Source organism: Oryctolagus cuniculus, chromosome 5 (assembly GCF_964237555.1).
Source record: "Oryctolagus cuniculus chromosome 5, mOryCun1.1, whole genome shotgun sequence".
NCBI lineage: Eukaryota > Metazoa > Chordata > Mammalia > Lagomorpha > Leporidae > Oryctolagus > Oryctolagus cuniculus.
The window spans coordinates 165,600,279-165,623,895 of record NC_091436.1 but is presented as its reverse complement, the minus strand read 5'-3'; the positions used below and the strand labels follow the sequence as shown (position 1 = coordinate 165,623,895).

At 47.6% G+C, this 23,617-nt stretch overlaps 1 pseudogene; it reads left to right on the top strand.

The window, feature by feature from the left end:
- Window positions 1-2,826: 2,826 nt before the first annotated feature.
- LOC138843100 (proteasome subunit beta type-5-like) lies at window positions 2,827-7,472 on the top strand (annotated as a pseudogene).
- The last annotated feature ends 16,145 nt before the right edge of the window (window positions 7,473-23,617 follow it).

Here is a 23,617-nt window from a genome sequence, read left to right as displayed (position 1 = left end):
CTGGAGATGAGGTCAGAAATGAAATCCGAAACCACAGCATGCAGGAGCTTGAATGCCCAGGAAAGTGTAGGCGGCATCCAGCGCACAGTGAGACCACAGACTGTTCAGGAGAGTGACTCGCTTTGGTGACCTCCACCGCCTTACAGGAGGATCAGAACAACAGGAGAAAGGGCTGAAAGTGACATCAGCTCTGAAACTGGCCCCAGGCCAAATCCAATCAGTTTAACAACACCTCCCCCATTTCAGCACTCCCTCTGCTTTCCCCCTCATGCTGGGATCCCTCTTTAAAAAAAAAAAAAAGATTGATTGATTGATTGATTGATTGATTTGAGAGCCAGAGCTACAGAGAAAAAGATTTTTCATCTGCTGGTTCACTTCCTAAATAGACAAAACAGCCAGAGCTGGCTGGGCCAGGCCGAAGCCAGGAATAAGGAACTCCATCTGGGCCTCCTATGTGGGCAGCAGGACCCCAGCTGCTGGAGTCATCTTCCACTGCCTTCCCAGGTGTGTTAACAGCATTAACAGGAGCTGCAACTGAAGTGGAACAGCCACCCATATGGGAGTCAACTTAACACAATATTCTGATTAGGACACAGGAGTTCTGGACTTCATCTTCCTCCTCTCTCTCTCTCTCTCTCTCTCTCTCTCTCTCTCTCTCTCTCTCTCTCCTGCAACTGAAGTTAAAACTTTCTCTCCGCCCCATTCTGCATATACTCTGCACTGCCATTCCTCTTAATTTTTAGCTCTTCACATACAGGAAGGACTTTTTTTAGCACCCCTTGGCGTGCTAAGATTGGCAGCTACCCCGCGCGCGGCTTTCTTCCTCAGTGCCCGTATGCAGTGTTTGGGTGTGGAACGAGGTCTCGTCAGCCGCTCCATCCTGATGTTCAAGCCGAGGCTGCCGTCCCGGCTGCACTGTGAACACTGCCTTGCTGGCGGTGCTCCTGTGTGTGGAACTTGACACTCAGACAGCACATTCTATGACTGCATTCACCTTTCTCAAAGCCACTTCACACTTCGGGCTTAAATAAATTTTGTAGGTGATTCAAGACTCCAGGACTTCTTCACACAAAGTAGTCACATGAATCAGGCGTCTCCCACCCTGCTTTCATCTTCATGGTAGTGAAGACATAAATTCTTCTTAAGTATTGAGTGGTGTGTGTGTATTAAACTAAATAACCAGCATGACTTGTAAAAGGGGTCATCAAAATAAAATAAAATAGGAGGCCAGAGCTGTGGCCCAGAGGGTTAAGCTGCTACCTGCAGTGCCAACATCTTATATGGGCACTGGTTCAAGTTCCGGCTGCTCCACTCCCCATTCAGCTCCCTGCTAACGTGCCTGTGAAAGCAGTAGAAGATGACCCAAGTCCTTGAACCCCTGCATGCATGTGGGAGACCCGGATGAAGCTCCTGGTTCCTGGCTTTGGCCTGGTCCTGCCCCAACTGTTGCAGCCATTTGGGGAGTGAACTAGTGGATGGAAGATGCTCTCTGTCTCCTTTCTCAATCTCTGCCTTTCAAATAAATAAATAAATCTTTTTTAAAAATAAAAGTACATGTGAATACTAAAAAATAATGTAAAATGTGTTATCAATATCTAATTCAATTGATGAGAATTCGAGGGCCATTGTGGCCATTTGGGGAGTGAATCAGTAGATGGAATCTCTGCCTGTCACTCACTCACTCTCTCTTTCTCTGTGTGTGTATGTGTGTGTGTGTGTATATAATCTCCCTCTCTGTGTCACTCTGCCTTTTAAAAAAATAAATCTTTCTGGCCAGCGTCGCGGCTCACTAGGCTAATCCTCCGCCTTGCGGCGCCGGCACACCAGGTTCTAGTCCCGGTCGGGGCGCTGGATTCTGTCCCAGTTGCCCCTCTTCCAGGCCAGCTCTCTGCTGTGGCCCGGGAGTGCAGTGGAGGATGGCCCAAGTGCTTGGGCCCTGCACCCCATGGGAGACCAGGAGAAGCACCTGGCTCCTGCCATCGGATCAGCGCGGTGCGCCGTCCGCGGCGGCCATTGGAGGGTGAACCAACGGAAAAGGAAGACCTTTCTCTCTGTCTCTCTCTCTCACTGTCCACTCTGCCTGTCAAAATTTAAAATAAATAAATAAATCTTTCTAAAAACATCTTTAGGAAAATTACCTCCTGAAAAATTATTATGTAAGAAAATTCATTGTAGTGGCAACTTCTGGAGGGGGGAGAAACAGTGATATTTTATTTCTTTGGGTTGATATGAACATAGAGTTCATTTTATTCTGTATTCTCTTTTAAGTATGAAGTTTTACATGATAAAAATTTAAATATAGAATAACTTCAGAGTCCTATGCAGAGTTGATTGAAAATGGTACGAAAATTCTTAGTATGCCTTGAATTTTGAGTTTAAAATAAAGAGGGAACAGGCAAAAAATGAGAGGCAGCATTAGATAAGCAACATCCAAAGGGGGGGGGTGTAAGATGAGGATGGAAATGAAAGGCGAGAGAAGGGACGAAGCCATAGGCCTGGAAGACAGGCGGAAATGCAGGGATGGCAGGTGGACTTGGCCGGGTGAGGTGGCTGAGATGGAGGGCAGGAAACGGGCTGAGGAATATGACACCATGGCACATGCCCCCCACCCCGCACTGTGGAGGGATGGGGAGACAGAGGCCCACCCCAGGCCATGGACCTCAGCCACCTCAGGGACACACCCCTCCACTCCTGCCCTGGCTGCGTGGCCCAAGCCAGGGTGCTCAGCCGACTGGAGGTCTGGGTGGGACCGTGAACACACCCCGGGTGTCCCCCAGGGGACTCAGCCTGCTGTCCTTTCGTGTCCTTCCCCAGGGCCTGAGCAGCAGCCAGCCTCACCACGATCAGGCCCAGCCCTCCAAGCCTGGGGAAGAAAGCCAACCTCCTTCCATTGAACCCTGCCAGGTAGGTGTGCGGCCACACCCAGGGCTCTCCTGGAATGCACACACAACCCTGACTTCAGGGTACACGCGGTGCCATCCTGTCCTCTGACCAAATCGGTCCCAGCGGGGTTAAGGGGGTATATATTAAAAAAAAAAAAAAAGACCATAAAAATACATGTGACTCAGAGAAGTGAAGAAATAGGTATGTTTACAAAAACAAGAAGGAGAGAGAACAAAAGGATAAGCAGACACAGGAGACCAGGGCAAGGAAGTGTGGCTGTTAGGTGGACGCTGCCTTCCAAACCTACAGGTGCCTGGTCTTTCTTTCCTCAGGAGCTCGGTTTTAAGAACGGCTGTGTTCTGGCTGTTTAAGTTGCACTCTGGGGATTCAGCGGTGCGAGGATCTAAGCCAGGGATCATCCACCTCCAGTCTCACGCTCGCCCCTCACTCCCCCGGATGGTGAAGAAGGTGACAGAGATTAACCCCTACCCACTGGGCACCATGGCGTGGGGGTGCAGCGGACTGCAGCTTCTAGGAGTAGCTACTGACGTGGCAGTGTCAAATCTATGAGCTTGGGAATAAGAAATGCATCTCCCGCTTGCCAACATGGGATAGCAGTGCAAAGACATGGGGCTGTCCATGGGCAGCCTCCGCTCCATGGAGAGTGAAGGGAAGTGGATTTCAGGAGCCATCTTCTGTGTAGGTTCCGGCTCTGTGTATGCTTATGGGGTCAGGCATCAGGACTTTTCTTAGGACCTGGCCCGCCAGACCCTCTACCAAGCCACCCACAGAGATGCCTACTGAGCAGGTGCTGTCGGCCTCTACTCTGGATCCCGGTATCCAGCGACAATGTAGCTGATCTCTTCAACAAGTATCATGGACCTAACCCCTGAACGAGGGTGCAGATGGCTACTTGCATTAGCTGGGGTGACTCTCACTGGTAATATGGATACAGCACCCCTCCTGTAGTGGGGAGGCCATTATTGCATGATGCTTTTTGAAAGTTCTGCAACATTGATCTCTGTGTATTACCAGTTGTTGGTGAGCCGCTGCGGAAGTGTGACTGTTTGTTTTAGTTTCTTGGATGTTAACATCGGACTACCCACTTACTGAATAAAATACATAAATAAATAGAAATAAAAATCCCAGTAGGATTTCTATCTAATGTGTGTCACTTTCACACCAGCCTATCGTCTAAAAGGTGCAGGTAGAACCATCACACACAGGTGTTGTCTACAGTGGCTACCTTGGGGCTCTCCCCGCCAGGTTGGGAGCAAAGGATCAGCAGGGGAGGCGCCCACCCGGCCAGGGGATCCCTCTGGCTTCTCACAGAGCTCACAGACCTCTTCTCCACCAAACATTTGTCAGTTTATAAAATAACACATACAGGGTTGCAAAGGAAACCAATTATTGAAATGGAGTTATCTGAATCATTTTTAAATGCAAACGCTAATAAAAATGATTCTTTAAAAAAAAAAAACCCTTTATTAAAAGGCTTGATTGGCACAGCCACAGGTGTTTAATGTATACATCAGAATGGGTTTGGAGAGAAGTGTCTACCATCGCTTCATCCTACGCCATGCTCATGCCCATCGCCCTCCTCCTGCCCTCTTCATGCACTTGCAAGAACACACAGGAGCTGCCCTCTTGGCAAATTTCAACTCTACACAGCAGCACTTGTCACCTGTGCATCAGGGCTCCAGTCCTACACATCCAGCCCGAGACTTTGCAACCTTGAACCGGCATCTCCCCCTGCCATCGGCCCCCAGCCCCTGGCCATCACCACTCCACCCTCAACTCCAGTGGACTTGACTGCTTCCGATTCCTCATCTCAGTGATATTATGCATTACCTGTACCTGGCGGATTTCACTGATGCCATTTATCAACACGTTATACGACACTGCAGAGCAGTAACGTCTAAGCACTGAGGAGTGTCTTCTGAGATATCCGTAACACAGTATGTGATCCCACAACTCCCGTGGTCTCTCTTGGTGACAGCTACGGCCACTGCTAATACCCTTACGGCTTGTTGCCTACATTCGTGCGTAACAGAAGGGAATGCTCCATTTGCACTAGAATATAAGGAACACAAGAGTGGGATATTTCCCCATCCCCATTCAGGGACACCCTGACTTCTGTTCCAAGCACCTGAGCACAGATGAGAAACCCTGGCCCGCGACTGAGGGCCACCTGCTCTGGGGAACCCTCCCACACCCTTTTTGGTTCCTGCTTATCTAGGTCAGTGTGGGTGGAGGGGAGCTGGTTTGGTGGCCTTCTGAGGGAGTCTGCCGCATCACCTAGCAACTCACTCAGGAGTGGAGACAAATGAAGGCCTCGTTCTCAGCTTTGCATCTCACAACTCTGACACAACAGGGGCCGCAGAAGAGCTGTGCCTGCCACTTCTGCTTTGCTCCACGTCCATGGACATAGCCCAGAGCTGACACCCAAGAAAGAGTGACCCAGCTGTCCCAGGGAGGTACCTGGATGCTGGGAAGAAAGGAGCCAAGTTATTTTTCATGTTACACTCTTTCATGCTGTCTGAAAGAAAAATTAACGGAAAAAGAATCTTGTTCATGTGATGAAAGAACAAGTGTTAAGGAAAACTTGGAGGGCACTAGTGTTGTGAACACAGTAAGTTAAGCTGGGTGCCAGCATCCCATATGAACACCAGTTAGAGTCCCGGCTGCTCCATTTCTGATCCAGCTCCCTGTGAGTGCACTAGGAAAGCAATGGAAGGTGGCCCAAGTACTTGGGCCCCTGCCACCCATGTTGGAGATCTGGATGGAGTTCCAGGCCTGGCTTCAGGCTGACCCAGCCCTAGCCATTGTAGCCATTCGGGGAATGAACCAAAAGATGGAAGATTCTCTCTCTCTCTCTCTCCCTCTCTCTCTCACTCTCTCTCTCACTCTGACTTTAAATAAACAAATCTTTTAAAAAAAAACACACACACACACACAATCTTTAAAAGGGGTCACTAAAGGAAGTTGTATGTGACTCTGAATAATCTGAGGGACTTTGTAAGCATAAAAGTAGTAGAAGAAATGACGGGGGGTGAATTGATAGATTTGTTGGCACCAAAAGAAATGTCAAAATACAACTAAAAGAGAAAGTGACAAACTTGAAGAAATATCTGCAACAGAAAATTATAGAAAAAGAGCTAATAGTTTCGTATTATGCCGCCATTTATGCTGTCTTATAAATCAGTAAGAAAAGCAATACTGTGGTAGAAACGTGGAATAAATGGCTGTTTTGGACTACTCAGTACCTTTTTTTCTGCGTTACTTCCACTCCATCCACCCCCAGTGAAAAACGGAGCAGCAGTAGAGAGAAAGAATCTCACATGGACAGATGACACTTCAGGAGAGGCTGAGGCTACTTCCTGTCCACCTGTGCTCCCAGTTCAGTCCCAGCTCAGCTACTCCAGTTGTGGCCACTAGTGCTCCAGGCCAGATTCAGCAGGAGAATCCTCCACCAAAATGGACCTGAACCTGTGCACTGGAATGAGGTCCACTTGAACCTCAAATTCTGCGCTCTAGGGCTCATCGAGAGATAGGTGAAAACTTCACAGTATGGAGCAAGCAGATTTCTTGATAAATGAAATAAATTACTCACATTTGCAGCTGGCCTCCAGGAACAGTGTGGGCTTCGATCATAGCTGTCTTTCATCTTTACGGCTGATACCGCCTGGGCAAGTCAGGGATCTAAATCTTGGCCTTTCCGTCTGTGAAATGGAAATAATTCCTACCTTTTAGATCCATTTTGAGACACTAGGGTTTTTTTAAAATATTTATTTATTTATTTTAAAGGCAGGGTGACAGAAAGAGGGGGGGAGAGAGAGAGAGAGATCTTCCATCTGCTGGTTCACTTTCCAAATGGCCACATTGGCTGCGACTGGGTCAGGCTGAAGCCAAGAGCCAACAACTACATCTGGATCTCCCATGTGAGTGGCAAGGGCCCAAGCACTTGGGCCATCTTCCACTGCCTTCCCAGGTGCATTAGCAGAGAGCTGGATCAGAAGTGGAGCAGCCAGGAGTTGAACTGGTGCCCATATCAGGTTGCAGGTATTGCAAGTGGTAGCCCAACCCACTACACTACAACACTGGCCCCCAAAAGATTCCAGAGGATTTTTAAAAATGTTTTCTGTAAAACATTAGAGGGGAGATAGGGGGAAGGTTCATTATTGTGTATTGAGTTATAGTTAGATAAGAGCAAGCTCTGGTGTCCTGCTGCATAGTAGGGTAAAGATAGATAAGGTTAATGTACTGTATATTCTTCTTTAAAAAATGAAGAATGCAGCAGGCACGTCGTGTAGTGGTTAAGACACCACTTGGGACGCCCATATCATGTATCAGAGTGCTATTTTCAATTTTAAAAATGCCACAAATAGTTTCATATATGAGTGATACCGTTTAAGTAAATATTCTTAAATACTCAAAGTAACACTAAATATCAGATATTTTTATCTAATGAAAGTATTAAAGCACACCAAATTTCTAACGGAAAGGAAGTAGCAAGGAAATATAAGAGTTGTTATTTTACTTTTTCATACTTAAAAAAAAAAAAAAACTCCACCCCCTGCAAAAAAAAAAAAAAAAAAAAAAAGCAGTAAACATGAACTAAGGAGATTGCATGACCTTTTTAGAGTGCTTATTTAACCATAGCTGTCTTTGGACTTAGCTGCTAAATATACGGACCTAAAGTGTACTTGGTCTTTTTTTTTTTTTTTTTGAGATTTATTTTATTTATTTGAAAGTCAGAGTTACAGAGAGAGGTAAAGTCAGAGAGAGAGAGAGGTCTTCCATCCACTGGTTCACTCCCCCAAATGACCGCAATGGCCAGAGCCGCACCAATCTGAAGCCAGGAGCCAAGAGCTTCCTCTGGGTCTCCCACGTGGGTACACGGGTCCAAAGACAAGAACCAGGACTTTTACTGCTTTCCCAGGCCATAGCAGAGAGCTGGATCAGAAGTGGAGCAGCTGGGACTCAAACCAGCGCCCATATGGGATACCAGTGCTACAGGCTGAGGCTTTAACCCACTGCGCCACAGTGTTGGCCCCCCAAGTGTACCTTGGTCTTGTGTCTCAACTACACCAAGTTGGAGGCTTCTCTCCTCTCAGCACGCAGCTAACAACAGACTCTGCACACTGTGGGACAACTTGAAAGCAGTACTAGGCAGGAGCCTCGGCTCAATAGGCTAATCCTCCACATGCGGCGCCGGCACACCGGGTTCTAGTCCCAGTCGGGGCGCCGGATTCTGTCCCGGTTGCCCCTCTTCCAGGCCAGCTCTCTGCTGTGGCCGGGGAAGGCAGTGGAGGATGGCCCAAGTGCTTGGGCCCTGCACCCGCATGGGAGACCAGGAGAAGCACCTGGCTCCTGGCTTCGGATCAGTGCAGTGTGCCGGCTGCAGCGGCCACTTGGGGGGTGAACCAACGGCAAAGGAAGACCTTTCTCTCTGTCTCTCTCTCTCACTGTCCACTCTGACTGTCAAAAAAGAAAAAAGAAAAAAAAGAAACCAGTACTGAGGCTCATATCAAACCAGGGTTCTCAGTCGGGGCATCTGTTTTCTCTCTCTCTCTCTCTCTCTCTCTCTCTCACACACACACACACACACACACACCACCTCAGAGAAGACTTGGCCACATCTACAGATAACTTTTGTGATCACAACTGAGCCAGAGGGGTTTACTACTGGAATGTAGTGAGTAGAAGTCAAGGTGCCCTTGAACTTCCTACAACACACAGGACAGCCCCACCACTCAGAATTACCTGATACAAAATGCTGGAGTGCTGGGGCCGGCGCTGTGGCACAGTGGGTTAACGCCCTGGCCTGAAGCGCCAGCATCCCATGTGGGCACTGATTCGAGACCTGGCTGCTCCACTTCCAATCCAGCTCTCTGCTAGGGCCTGGGAAAGCAGTAGAAGATAGCCCAGGTTCTTGGGCCCCTGCACCCGTGTAGGAGACCTAGAAGAAGCTCCTGGCTCCTGGCTTCGGATCAGCACAGCTCCAGCCTTTGCGGCCAATTGCAGAGTGAACCATTAAATGGAAGACCTCTCTCTCTCTCTCTCTCTCTCTCTCTGCCTCTCTTCTCTCTCTGTGTAACTCTGACTTTCAAATAAATAAATAAATCTTTAAAAAAATGCTGGAGTGCTAAGGTTGAGATCCCAATGTAAAGCCCATCGAAAATTAAACAAACACTTGTTGAACTGAATGATCTATTAAATTTGATGACTTTTCCTAAGTAATCGGACAGCTGAAACCACTTCTTTGTAACACTGAACACTGGGTTAGAAGGGGGAGTGTGGACAGAGCTGCTCCCACCCAGAAAATTGCCTCCAGATCTCTTCTTCGTATCAGTGGCACACGCAAAGTCGTCTACTGGAGGGCATGTGTAGTCTGCCAGTCATTTTAATTGGGCAAAATGCTATGAAATTTTCTCCAATCCTGAGAATGTATCCGGCTTGCATCCTAATTCAGAATAACACCATTTGTCTCCAAAGCTAAAAGAAGCATAGTGGAGGTATTGCCTTTTCAACCTCCCAGGAGATAGGTCAGTTCATCAGCAGGACAGAACTCAAGTCTGTGTATTCTTAACGTTCCATTGGCCACATCTCACAAGAGGAATATGTCGGTCATGAGTACATTCAGCTGCATATCAGAAAAACCCCAAGATACAGTGTCCTAGGTAAGACTGAACTTCATTTCTCTCCCCATGAGAAGACATCCCAAGGTAGGCAGTCCAGGGCTAGTTGGATGCTTCCGTGACATCATCTTGCTTCTTTGGGTTTTCCATGGCCTTCATTGTCCAACATAGCACACATCGGAATCAGGAGGATGGAGACGTAAGAGGGGTCCCCTTTTAGGAAAACTTCCAGAGAGAGTTCCTTGTAACACAACTGCTTTTATGACATTGGCCAGAATTGAATCACCTGGTCCTACTCCGTGGTAAAGGAGGCAGGAACACAGACTTCCCACTGGGCAGCAATGAGCCTAGTTAAAGTCAGGATTCCTTTGTTAAAGGAGAAGACTTTGAAAGGCAGGTAGCAGTTTCTCCTGTAGTCTTCCCCTATGGCTCTCCAAATACCCATGAATCCTTTCCCTATTTAGACCCCATATATTTTTCCCTCTGCAAAGGAGACAGCCCCAAAGCCTTACCTCATTCAAAGTCCCAGACCCTCGAGGTGACATGCAGTCCACTCTGTCACTTCCAGATATGGTGCTTCCTGGTAATGAATGTGTAAACCCAAAACTAAGCTCTCTGCATGTACATGCAAAATATTTTCTGGAGAAGGAGCTAAGCAACCATAATAAAGACTCGTATCAGAGAAGGAGGAAAAGAGAAATACTGCACGTGTTGATCCAAAGCAAGTGTCAAATCACGCTACAGAGGAATGGCAAGGCTCCACTTGCTGACGCAGAGCCCCCTCCTGGATCAGCCCATCTGGCAGCTGCCACCTTGGAGAAACTCTCTTGCCCATTGTCCCCTTTGACCTCTGACTTGGCCCCTAGGAGGTCCTTCCTGGTCCCTATTTCTCCACGGCATATGTGAGCCAAGGGCAACAAAGAGAAGCATCTTTGGAGCGGCGCGGTTTCCTAAGCCAGCCCCTCACTTATGCAGGTGCAGCTTTCCAGGAAGGCTTTCGAGAGTCCAATAATCAGATGCTTTTGCTGGCCAAGTGTGAGATTTCCGTCCAAGCCTAGCCAGTTTCCATCCAATCCATTTGCTTCCCATCAGTTCCAAGTGTGAGTTACCCCAGCATAGCTCTGTGTCCAGAAACACTCCTGAAGCCCAGTGACTCCGATCCTTTATTCATAGTTCTTCATGCTCTGCCTATCCCTTCCCTCTCAAATTGATGCTGGCTCCCTTGAGAGCTTTGGAAACAGAAAAAGATGAGTGGGATGGTCACACTTATCTTGGTGACTCTGGCTTGTTCCGATGGTCTGGCTAGGACAGCTAGGAAAGGGGTGAGGGCACCTCCTTCCCCCCTACCAAGGCTGATGGGCTTGCAGTCACTTCTTCCTACTGCCTGCCAAGCAGGTTCCACAGTGTCCCTGGAATGGCTGTCCTGGCCGTGTGCTTGCTCAGATCTACACGTTCACAATGGAGGCACGATCCTTATCAGTACAGTTTGAAATGGACACACCCCTGGAATCAATCATTGCTCTGAGTCACGGGGTTTGGGGGACATTGAGTAAGGAAGCATTTTCCTCACTGCTGAGAAAAATAACTCAGTTACGGTCATGTGCCACTGCTAGAAGGCGGTGCAGCGCACTCTGCAGCGCTTCGAACACAGTGAAAAGGAGAAGGAAAAGAAAGCCCACTCCCGCTGCAGGATAGAGAGTAGTTTGAAAGGTGGCTTAAGAGGGGAAACCTGTGAGGAGTCCAGGAAGGAAATGCAGCCTTGAGCTGGAGATGGTCAGAACTAACGGGAAACAACAGGAGTGGACAAGAACGGAGAGACCCGGGTGCTCCTGACAAAGCGAAGTGAATGGTGCTGGATGCAAGCTGACCCGTGGTCGTTGAGAGAAGAGGGGAGACAATCTGACGCCTGGAGAGTCAGGTGGGTGAGAGGGACCAGAGAGGCAGGAGAGAGTAGGACTGGGGACAGGTTCACATCCCAGAGAGGTCATAGGAGTCCAGGGGGCACAGGAGCGACCTGGCCTGGAGACGTTATGGAGCACAGAAGAGCATGGTTGGCCTCTCCTGCTGCACACGCCGGCCAGATCTTCCTGCTACGCGGGCCCCCTCGTAATCTACTCTTTGGGATCTTACCCCATGCTTAGGGTAGTTGTCCTGATCCCCACCCAAAATTGTTTCTGCATCCCCTTCTCGCAGTCTTTCTTCTAGCTCCTGTGGTAAAGGATCTAATGCTAGAAACCGATAGGCATCAATGGATTATTATTACGCAAACATTTGTGAATTTTAACTGAAGAAAATCAATAGGATTCAAAACCATAGAAATCTCAGAAGTTTTCCTCCTTCTTTTTTCCTTTATTTATTAGGATAGGTGATTATCACTGAGCCAAACTGCCCCTCAAGACCCCACCTCTGGGGCTGGTGATGTGACATAGCGGGTAAAGCTGTCACCTGCAGTGCCGGCATCCCATATGGGTGTTGGTTCCAGTCCCAGCTGCTCCACTTCTAATCCAGGGCTGTGCTAGTGTGCCTAGGAAGGCAGTGGAGGATGGCCCATGTGTTTGGGCCCCTGCACCCACATGGGAGACCCAGAAGAAGCTCTTGGCTCCTGGCTTCAGATAGGACCTTCTCTGGCCATTTCAACCATTTGGGTAGTGAGCTGGCAGATGGAAGATCTCTCTCTCTCTCTCTCTCTCTCTCTCTCTTCCTCTCTCTCTTTGTAACTCTGCCTTTCAAATAAATAAATAAATAAATAAATTTTTTAAAAAAAGATCCCACCTCTGCCACTATAATCCATTTCCTCCACTGTGTATTTTCTAAAAATCAAATATTTGACTCTTTGCTTTGAAAAGTGCTTTTCCAAGTCCTAATCATTTTTACCTTAAAAAAAAAATCTATGTGGCCACTTAGATAATAGATTAAAAAATAAAAAGAATGGTAACGTGCATCTGTTTCTCACCAACGGGAGACCTCTACACTAGGGACAGCTGGACATAGGTGGCAAAGAAGCAGCAAGTCCAGTGCCAGGACCCCAGGAAGCTTTCCCACGGGAACTCTTACGGGTCCCTCCACTGTGTGTCCATGGCAGGGCAGCATTTGTCATACTGCATTCTTCTTTTGTTGACAAGTCTGTCTTTTCTTCTGGATAGTAAGTTCCAAGAAGACAAATACCTTACCCGTGTTTTCGCTCCTTGCTCCTGGGCCTTCACACAACGCTGTGGATAGCAGGTGTTCAATCACAGTTCTGTGGAGCAGATGAGCGAAACTGCAGAGACAGATGCCTCTCACGGAGCTTGTCAGTAACTTCTCAATGCATTGAGTCACACAGGCAGGTTTTTCGGGAGACCCGGATTGCTCCGCTGTATCTTCCACTGGGAGAAAGCATACGGAATATTTATTAATCACACAGGCCATGTGGCGAGAGTCTAATTGAGTTCCGGTGGAGCATGAGAGACGGCCTTCCAAAGGAACAACAATGAAAATTCAAAGCAAGAACTGCAACGGGAACCCAACAGGATGGTGGGGTTGGGAGACGCCAAGAGGACGAACAAACAGAAGAGGGGCAAGCAGGAAAGGAAGGCTACTGGCACCCAATGGAGAGACTGAAAGCAAAGACTTGAAAAATACATTTTAGTAAAAGAAAAAATTAATTTTTTAAAATACATTTATTTAGTTGAAAGAGCATGAGAGAAAGAGAGAGAGAGAGAGAGATCTTCTATCTGTTGGGTCACTCCTCAAATAGCCTCAACATCCAGGGTTGGATCAAGCCAAAGCCAGAAGCCAACAACTCCATCCAAGTCTCCATGTGGGTGACAGGGACACAAGCACTTGGGCCATCTTCTGTTGCCTTCCAAGGTACATCAGCAGGTAGCTGGATCAGAAATGCATGGAACAGGGGCCAGCGCTGTGGCACAGCAGGTTAAAGCCCTGGCCTGAAGCGCTGACATCCCATATGGACGCCGGTTTGAGACCCAGATGCTCCATTTCCGATCCAGCTCTCTGCTATGCCCTGGAAAAGCAGCAGAAGATGGCCCAAGTCCTTGGGCCCCTGCACACATGTGGGAGACTTGGAGGAAGCTCCTGGCTCCTGGCTTTGGATCAATGCAGCTCTGGCCGTTGTGGGCCAATTGGGGAGTGAACCATTAGATGGAAGACCTCTCTCTTTCTCTCTCTCACTCTCTCTCTCTGCCTCTCCTCTCTCTGTGTAACTCTTACTTTCAAATAAATAAATAAATCTTTTTTTAAAAAAAAAAAAGAAAGAAATGCATGGAACAGCTGGGCTTCAATCACCCCTCTTTATGGGGTGCTGGTGTTGCAAGCTGTGGCTTAACCCAGCGTGCCACAATACTGGCGCCTGAAAGAGAATTCTTGACAGACTGTAAGACCAAAGTCAAAAGAAAGGAAGGTAAAAAGGAAAATATACAAAAAGCCAAGAAGTCTCTTAGCTGGTAATTACCCATCCCCAAAGGCTTCTCCAATCTTATTCTCGCTGCTATTCAGAGATCTCCTAAAATCTTCTTTCTAGAAGTCTCTGGAAACAGAGAAGAAAACATCTTAACTCCATAACAGAACTGGAAGACTGGGAGGAATCACTGATCACTGAGCCGCTTCATTCTACACACAAGGGAGTCGAGGACCCGAGGTTGAAAATTGCTCTCCAGAAGACACATTGCTAGGTCATTTTGGAGCCTGAGCGGAAGTCACAACTCTGTATTTCCAGAATAATGCTCATTCCAATAACTACTTGTTTCCTGTCCCCATTTCTCCAAAGAGACGACATGACCATCTCTGGAACTGAGTGGCTCATTAAACACATCTATGTAAAAGAACAAGCCCTAGGGGCCGGTGCTGCGGCTCACTAGGCTAATCCTCCACCTTGCGGCGCCGGCACACCGGGTTCTAGTCCCGGTCGGGGCGCCGGATTCTGTCCCGGTTGCCCCTCTTTCAGGCCAGCTCTCTGCTGTGGCCCGGGAGTGCAGTGGAAGATGGCCCAAGTGCTTGGGCCCTGCACCCGCATGGGAGACCAGGAGAAGCACCTGGCTCCTGCCATCAGATCAGCACAGTGCGCCGGCCGCAGCGCACCAGCCACAGCGGCCATTGGAGGGTGAACCAACAGCAAAGGAAGACCTTTCTCTCTGTCTCTCTCTCTCTCTCACTGTCCACTCTGCCTGTCAAAAAGATAAAAAAAAAAAAAAAAACAAGCCCTAGGAAGTAAGGCAAGGGCTACACTTTGATTGCTGTTGTACTTTGAGAGCTTAGCCCACAGCCTGCACAAAATGTTTTTTAAGCAGAATTTTATTGAATGGATAGGTAAAGGGATGGATAGACAGATGGAAGAGTGGATGGAGAAATGGACGAATGGATGTGCTCCATCAGAGTTACCAACACTACTCAGATATCTATTGGATGGACTTCTAACATTTCCGATTTTAGGAGGTATCTGAATGCAGCTTGCATCTGCATATGGGCAATGATCCCAGGTTGATTTAAAAAATGCCTGGGAAATATTGATCTAATGAATCAATGAGATTAGTGATGTTATCCAATAAACTATAATCTCATTAGAAACCTAAGATGTGGACCCAAGTAGATGATTAGCAATACAGGAATAACATGTTAAATGCCAGGTGTCTATACATAGGCAGTCTGTGCTACAAGTAGGATGGTTCTATAATTTGTTTCCTAAATTAAGTCCTTTTAGAGAGTGAAATGGGGTCTTATAAATATGCCAAGGTGGTAGGAACCTACTTGGCCATATGCTCAAAGTAGGTGTATTAATCTTCAGAACAATAACGAAATGCCCGCAGCAGCTAACTTAAAAAAGAAAGAGGCCTTGGGGTCAACACTGTGGCACAGAGGGTAAAGTTGCAGCCTGCAATGCGAGCATCCCTAACGGGCACCAGTTCATGTCCTGGCCGCTCCACTTCCAATCCAGGTTCCTGCGAATGGCCTGGGGAAAGCAGTGGGAGATGGCCCAGGTATTTGGGCCCCTGCACCCACTTGGGAGACCCAGAGGAAGCTCCTGGCTCCTGACTTCTGCCTGGCCCAGCACTGGCTGTTGGCGGCTGAGAGTGAACCAGCAGATGGAAGACCTCTCTCTCTGCCTCTGCTTCTCTCTGTGTGTAACTCTTTCAAATAAATAAATATTTTAAAAAGTGAAATAGAAATAGTAATAAAAAAAGAAATAGAGGTGTTGATGTTGTGGCACAGTGGGTTAAGCCACTGCCTGTGAGGCTGGCATCCCACATGAACGAAGGTGTGGGTGCACTTCTGAACCCATTTCCTGCTAAGGAGCCTGGGAAGGTAGTAGAACATGGCCCAAATACTTGGACCTCTGCCAACCACAAGAGATCTGGATGAAGCTGCTGGATCCTGGCTTCAGCCTGGCCTTGCCCCAACCATTGTGGCCATTTGGGGAGTGAATCAGTAGATGGAAGATTCTCTCTCTCTCTCTCTCTCTTTTTCTCGCTCTCTCTGTAAATTCTGCCTTTCAAATGAATAAATGGATCTTTAAAAGAAAAAAAGAAATAGAGAATAGAATCGAGGCTGGGAAGAAGACAATGAAAGAAGCGATAGAGGAAGGTTGGATAATGGGGTACAAAAAGAGAGTTAGAAATAGTAAGTTCTAGTGTTTTGCAGAACAGCAGATCATATAGCTCACCACAATTTATTCTATATTTTGTAAAGAAGTAAAAGAGATTGAAGTTTCCCAACAGGTAAAAAATTGATAAATGCTTAAAAAGATGAGAATGCTAATTACCCAGAATTGGTCATTACACATTGCACACATGTATCAAATCAGCAGACTGCACCCCACAAACATGGACAATTATGTGTCTATTTTTAAAGTTAATGTTTTTAAAACATAAGGTGGCTAAAAATACAAAAAAATTCTTTCTTCTTCAAGTTTACTTATTTTTATTCATTCAGAAGGCAGAGAAAGAGAGAGAGAGAGATCTTCCATTTGCTAATTCACCCTCCCAATGCCCAAGCAGCCAGGGCTGGGCCAGGATGAAGCCAAAACCAGAAGCCAGAAACTCCATCTGGGCCTCCCAAGTGGGCGCCAGAGACCCAAGTACTTGAGCCATCATCTTCTGCCTCTCAGGGCGCACATTAGCAGGCAGCTGGATTGGAAGCAGAGTGGCCAGGAGTTAAACCAGGTGCCACAATATGGGATATCAGTGTCCCAAGTGGCGTCTTAACTGCTGCTCCCCACACCTGCCCAGGAACTGCGCACTGACGAGGTCCCCCAGTGATTACAAGGCACAACACCTTGAGAAACACAGGACTGTGTCATTAATTCCTCCAAGACTGACAGTGATCTGTTCAGCTTCCGTTCTGAAATGTGCTTCCTTTTGCTTTTGTTGTTGTTGTTGTTTGTTTGTTTGTTTGTTTGTTTTGACAGGCAGAGTGGACAGTGAGAGAGAGACAGAGAGAATCCTTTTGCTTTTTAACCCCTTTTAAGCGTCTAGAATATTAATGATGCTAATGAGGAAGACTTGTTCACACAGGGAACAGTAAAAATGGAACAAATTCCCGGCATTCCCACAGCGGCACAGTCTACTCAAGGGTAACCATGGAAAACCAACTCCAGTTCACCTGGTAAACCGCTCTACATGTCAGCTGTTAACTTTCTACAGCCCATTTTTTTTTTAAACTTCTCTCAGAGGAAGACAGAAAAAAAATGACAGAAGAAGAAACCATACTTGGAAATGCACACATATTCCAGGAAATCTTCCTCTTCATCCGCTGTAAGGAAAAAAAAAACTCAACAACAGGCTTTATCTTTTTTTGCAAATTGAAGAAATATTCACGGGCTGTGGGGCTGCCTCGCTCATCTTCCCTGCGTCTGTTTTGCTGGCTCTGGGCCCAGCCTGAATTTGGTAGAACTGGGCAAGGCCACAGCTGCATGCAGGCCTGCATTGCATCTCTGTTTTTGCAGGCATTAAATCGCTTCTGCAGCCTCCAACATGTGGTGCTGCACATGTGACCCGCTGAATCAGTCCCCGCTAGAATAAAGCGAGGAATGAGGCTGGGGCAATAGCAGGAGGGCGGCGGGTCTTCCTAGCAGGCTCACCCCTGTTGATAGTCGCCACCTATCCTGGGCGGCTGCTCCTGAGAACTGCACTGTGGCTGAGCCGGGAACAGCAGGGACGGAGCTTGGTGGCAGCTGCTGGGCCACCGCTTGCTTCCTTCCCAAGATGAATGTCGCCAAGGGCAGAGAGGGGGCAGTGAGGGCCTCCAAAGAAAGGTCTTCCATGGCTCTGGAAAGCTGTAAGTCACTCACTCACAGTCTCTTTTGCCTGCTGGCGTGACAACTTTAAGGATTTACGTTTCTCAACTTGTGCTTGAGCAGGCTTTCCGCGTAACTCCAGGGGAGAAGAATTAGCATGGAGAAGACTGAAGGGCACAGTCCCCGATCCCAGGCAGAACACTGAACAAGCCCCGTCCTGGGCGCTCTCCGAACTTAACTGCTTATCCGCCTCCTAGGATTTTATTTTCCAGGAAGAATCTGTGGACACTCAAACGAGGGAATCTGTTAACCTGGAAGGCCTGATAGGCCGCTGTTTCACAGTGAAAATCACACACCTCAAAGAGATCCGAGAACCTCCGTTTTGGGCAGCTGTGTGCAAAATGAGGATTTTACCTGCCTGTGGGGAGCAACTCGGACTAGACTAAGTTACTGGAATTAGGACTTATTCTGTGCATCTGCTTTCCCACAATATGGCGCTGAGAAGGGAAACAGCTTCTACACAGCTGCCTCCAGTTCAACCAATAGACTGTGGGACTTGCTCCTGATTGGAGGAGAGCAGCGTACTCGGCATGTGGGTAGCAGAGTTGGGATTGGTGGAAGAGGACTATAAAGGAGGAGAGAGACAACATGCACCAGGAACATCTAAGGGGAACACCTGTGCAGCCCCCGAGAGAGCCGGCTAGCAGTGTGCCGCTCCCCCGCGGAAGTGGGGAATGTGGCAGGGGGAACCACCCTTCCACGGAGGTGGAAGGGACAGTAGCCAACCCGGGAAGAACCAGCAGCAAACCCGGGGAGGGCCGAGCAGACAAAAGAACAGCGCAGGGTCCTGTGTCGTTCCTCCACGAAGAGGGGGAGCGACATAATGGTGCCGTGACTCGGATATGAAGCCTAGGCAGGGCTTAGTGTCGTTCCTCCATGAAGAGGGGGAGCGACACCTGCCCAACCTGCAGGAAGGACCAAACCAGACAAAACAGGAGCCTCCACCTGACAACTCTTTGCTGTCGCAAACCAAAATAATATCTAAGTGAGAGGTCTTCAAAAGCTTACAGAAAATGCATACGATGCGCAAACCGTGCATGGAGTGTCAAAAAACTGTCCACCCATGTAAACTTTTATTTTTGACAGGCAGAGCGGACAGTGAGAGAGAGAGACAGAGAGAAAGGTCTTCCTTTGCCGTTGGTTCACCCTCCAATGGCCGTTGCAGCCAGCGCACCGTGCTGATCCGAAGCCAGGAGCCAGGTGCTTCTCCTGGTCTCCCATGGGGTGCAGGGCCCAAGCACTTGGGCCATCCTCCACTGCACTCCCGGGCCACAGCAGAGAGCTGGCCTGGAAGAGGAGCAATCGGGACAGAATCTGGCGCCCCAACCGGGACTAGAACCCGGGATACTGGCGCTGCAGGTGGAGGATTAGCCTAGTGAGCCACGGCGCCGACCCCAAGTAAACTTTTAATTCTACTTTCCACAAACGTTTCTTGCAGTATCCTCCTGTATAGATTTTTTTAGAAAATGATTTTATTATTTTAAACTGAGATAAGAGGCCCTGCGACATCGGGTGATAACTAGACAGGAGCTTACGCAGAGGTCATTTTCCTAACAGAACCTTCCCCTGGGCTGTCCGTGGTCCAGCCCCAGTGCTTGCCCTCAGAATAAGAACGCCTGCACCCGGAGCTCTCGCCTTTGAACTCCGGCCTTGGCAAACCGCGGGCTTTGGAGAAAGAAATGATGTTTGTGGAGGAATGCCTGGAGGCTCCGCAAGCTCTCCATCCTGCTGGCTCTCTTCCAACTTGCCCTGGGATCAAACCTGACGGCCAGGGCGCTGGGTGGTGAGATCACAGGTGTTTGTCTCCTTGCAGAGTTGACTTGCTGGGTTGTGCTTCCATGAAATGCTGTAAACCCAGTTCTAAGACATGCACTAGTATTATTTTTAACCCAGGAGACAACCCAGTCTCACAGGTTGCCAGACTCCACTTTTCTCTCTTTGTTTCTCTTCCTTTTTTTTTTTTTTTTTTTTTTTTTTTTTTTTTTTTTTTTTTTTTTTTTTTTTGACAAGCAGAGTGGACAGTGAGAGAGAGAGACAAAGTCTTCCTTTTGCCATTGGTTCACCCTCCAATGGCTGCCTTGGTCGGCGCGCTGCGGCCGGCGCACTGTGCTAATCCAATGGCAGGAGCCAGGTGCTTCTCCTGGTCTCCCATGGGGTGCAGGGCCCAAGCACCTGGGCCATCCTCCACTGCACTCCCTGGCCACAGCAGAGAGCTGGCCTGGAAGAGGGGTAACCGGGACAGAATCCGGCGCCCCGGGCTAGAACCCGGTGTGCCGGCGCCGCAAGGTGGAGGATTAGCCCATTGAGCCATGGTGCCGGCCCTTTCTTTCTTTTAAATATTTACTTATTTATTTGTTTGAAAGGCAGAGTTACAGAGAGAGGAAGAGGCAAGGGAGGGGGGGCTTCCATCCCCTGGTTCACTCCCCAGATGGCTATAACAGTCCTGGGCTGGGCCAGGCTGAAGCCAGCAGCCAGGAGCGTCTTCCAGGTCTCCCAGGTGCAGGGGCCCAAGCAATTGGGCCATCGGCTGCCTTTCCAGGCATATTAGCAGAGAGCTGGCTCAGAAGTGGATCAGTCAGGACTCAAACTGGTGCCCATATGGGATTCCAGTCGCAGGTGGTGCCTTTACCCACTAGGCCACAACGCCAGCCCCCAGACTCCATTTTCTAAGCACCTGCAAGAGGAGCACCCCCTGGAGTCACAGCTTCAGGAGAACCAAGGCTTCTGCCCAACTTCTTTATCTCCTGAACAATGGGACCTCATCACTGGGAGTCCTTTCTGCTCTGGCCACTGGGAAACTTAAAGCCAAATGTATTCAGTAAAGAGATGACACGGCTCTGAACTAATTCCATCCTGGACTTTAATGTTCTTACCCCCTTTTCCCTTTGACAACGTCTCTTTTCCTAGGCCTATATTTTGCAAGCCAACTTGCTTTTTAAACAATCTGTTCAGGTAGCTTCATAAATTCCAGTTTGATCTGAGTCCTTGACATCATCTGCCAGTGAAGCTTCAGTTCAATGTCTTTAAGCCAAGCAGGCGGGCTTTGGAGATGGTGATCAGCTGTGATTTGCAGAGGCATATGTCAATTATGAGTGTAAGCCAATCACATTTCTGAGTCCTTGAAGCTGACAGATTTTCATTTCAGAAAATGTATTTAGCGTCATCAGATAACTGACACTAATGCCAGGTGTGGGAGGGCAGATAAGGTACTTGATCTTCAACATTTAGTTCTTGGACTTGTCAACACACAGAAAGTAAAATCTTCATCAGCTGAATGGTATCATTTGGGTTTTGTGACAAATAGGATCAAGAATCACTGAAGTTTGTTCTCTGTTCTCTGGGCATATTAAACAAATGCAGAGTATAAATTATGGAAGGAATAATTGAATATTAAAGAGCTACTTCCCAACAGATGTTATTATTGTTTACATATTAAAAGGCCATTAGAGTGTCTTCATCGACTAGCATTGGTTTGATTAGTACTTTAGTATAATGCTTACTCTTGCTATTTGTTAATATTTGATCACTCTATTTTCCAAGAAAGTCCACCCTTGAAGCTGATAAATACGTACTCTTGCAAAAATCCTGTAAGTTAAATCACTTGCTAATATATAACATCTTAAAAATCTTTCCCATTTCCTGGAATTTGAGCCATTCATGGTATGAGCCTTTTCTGCAACATTTGGAAACACCTGCTCACTTCTTTCTTGAAGTCATCCTTCCATTGAATTCTGTAATATTGCATTCTCTTCCCTCTCTTCTTCCAGGCCTGATGAAGTCTGTCCTAAACACGTCTTTCTCCTCACATCCCCCAGTGGTGAACCTTCCCCAAACACTGGCCACTTGTCCCTTCCTGCTTGCCGGGATGAATAACCCCACTTACAGCATTAACTACCACTCTTAATAGATGACTCTCTGGTCACTTGAGTTCCAGTCTCTGGTCTCAGAACACTTACCTACTAGAGACTCCCACTGGCATTTCAAATTTATGGTGTCCACTATAAAGAGTTACTGTTATCAATGGCACTGTAAGACTTAGCAATAACAAGAAAAATCTTTTATTGATTATATACTTCACACTACAACAGGTGCTATAAAAACAAATTTCATGTAATCCTCTGAATCATCTTACAGATGCATTTTACCACCTTCACTTTACTTATTGGGAAATTGGGAATAAGATAGGTTTAGAATAAAATTGCTCTGTTTTCACAGCTAGTGGATTGCAAAAACAGAATTTGAACTTAAGTCTGTTGAGCTGCCTCCCAAAACTTATATCTAGAATTAATTTTTTATCCTCTCATAGTACTTTTTCTTCTCATGCCCCAGTTTTTGCCTAGAGTATCATAATTTTCCTAAATCTAGAAGCTTGAAACTTTGGATGTTTCTTTGGTTTTCCCTTCTCCATATTACACTTCATATCAAATCCATCACCAAGTCCTGTAATATTGCTTCTTTCCATTTTTCAAGATGTATTTATTTGTGTAAAAGGTAGCGTTACAGAGAGAGATGGGGAGAAAGAGAGAGAGAGAGAGAGAGAGAGAGAGAGATCTTCCATCTGCTGATTCACTCCACAAATGGCTCTAACAGTCAAGGCTGGGCCAGGCTAAAGTCAGGAGCCAGGGACTTCTTCCAGGTCTCCCATGTGGATGGCAGGGACCCAGGTACTTGGATCATCTTCTGCTGCCTTCCTAGGCCGTTAGCAGAGCACTGGATCAGAAGCAGAGCAGCCAGAACTCAACTGGCAGCCAACTGGGGTGCCAATATTGCAGGCGGCGGCTTAACTTGCTACTCTACACTGCCAGCCCCAGTATTGCTCCTTTCCAACTCTCCTGTCTCCTTTTCTCTAGTTCACACCTTACTCTCTCACACCTCCTATAAAGCCACTGTCCTCTCTTTCTGCCTTCAGTGCCTGTTCACACCCTGCTTCCCAGACTGTTGTGAGGAACCTTATGGAGCGCAGCAGTTGCCCACGGGTCCAGCTGATCAGAAGCCTTCTGCTGACCACAGTGTCGTAAGATCATACCTTTTATTATTGCCATTACTACTTATTGTCATTTTTATTTGCAAGAAATACAGACAGAGATTGTCCATCTGCTAACTGGGGATGGGCCAGGCCAAAGCCAGGAGCCCAAAACTTAATCCAGGTCTCCAATGAGGGTGGCAGAGACCCAAATATTTGAACCATCATCAGCTGCCTCCCAGGGTGCACATTAGCAGGAAGCTGGAATTGGAAGTGGAGTAACCAGGACTTGAACCCAGGGACTCCAAAATGAAATGTGGGCATCTCAAACAGTGTCCCAGACCCCTGCCCGTGTTTCAGGGTTCTCAGCCCGACCCTCCAGGCTTCCCCACCCACTTTTCCAGTTTTATTACCCACTGTACCCAGCATGTTCAGTTCACTCCATTCTTCCACTCTATTTACACTCCCTGAAAGAGGCATTTTATTTGCCAACTTCTAAACTTTGATCCACGGTCTTTCCTCCCTTGAAATACGAGTGGGCTTCACAAAGGTTGTGGGAAATGGAATCAAAAGATACGTTTCTTTTGGTGCAAAAGTATTGAAATACATGCGTAGCTTTTTCAAGCACATACGTTTTCCATGAACTTTCTGAAGACTCCTTCTAAGTATTGTTCTCCCACCTCTTTCCCTTAAATTGTTCAACTCAGGGCAGACATTTGTATGGACACCTGCATCCCATACCAGAGTGCTTGGGTTCAAGTTCCAGCTCTCCATTTCCTACTCCAGCTTTCTGCTGATGCTTACCCTGGGAGGCAGAGGTGATGGCTCAAGTACTTGGGTCCC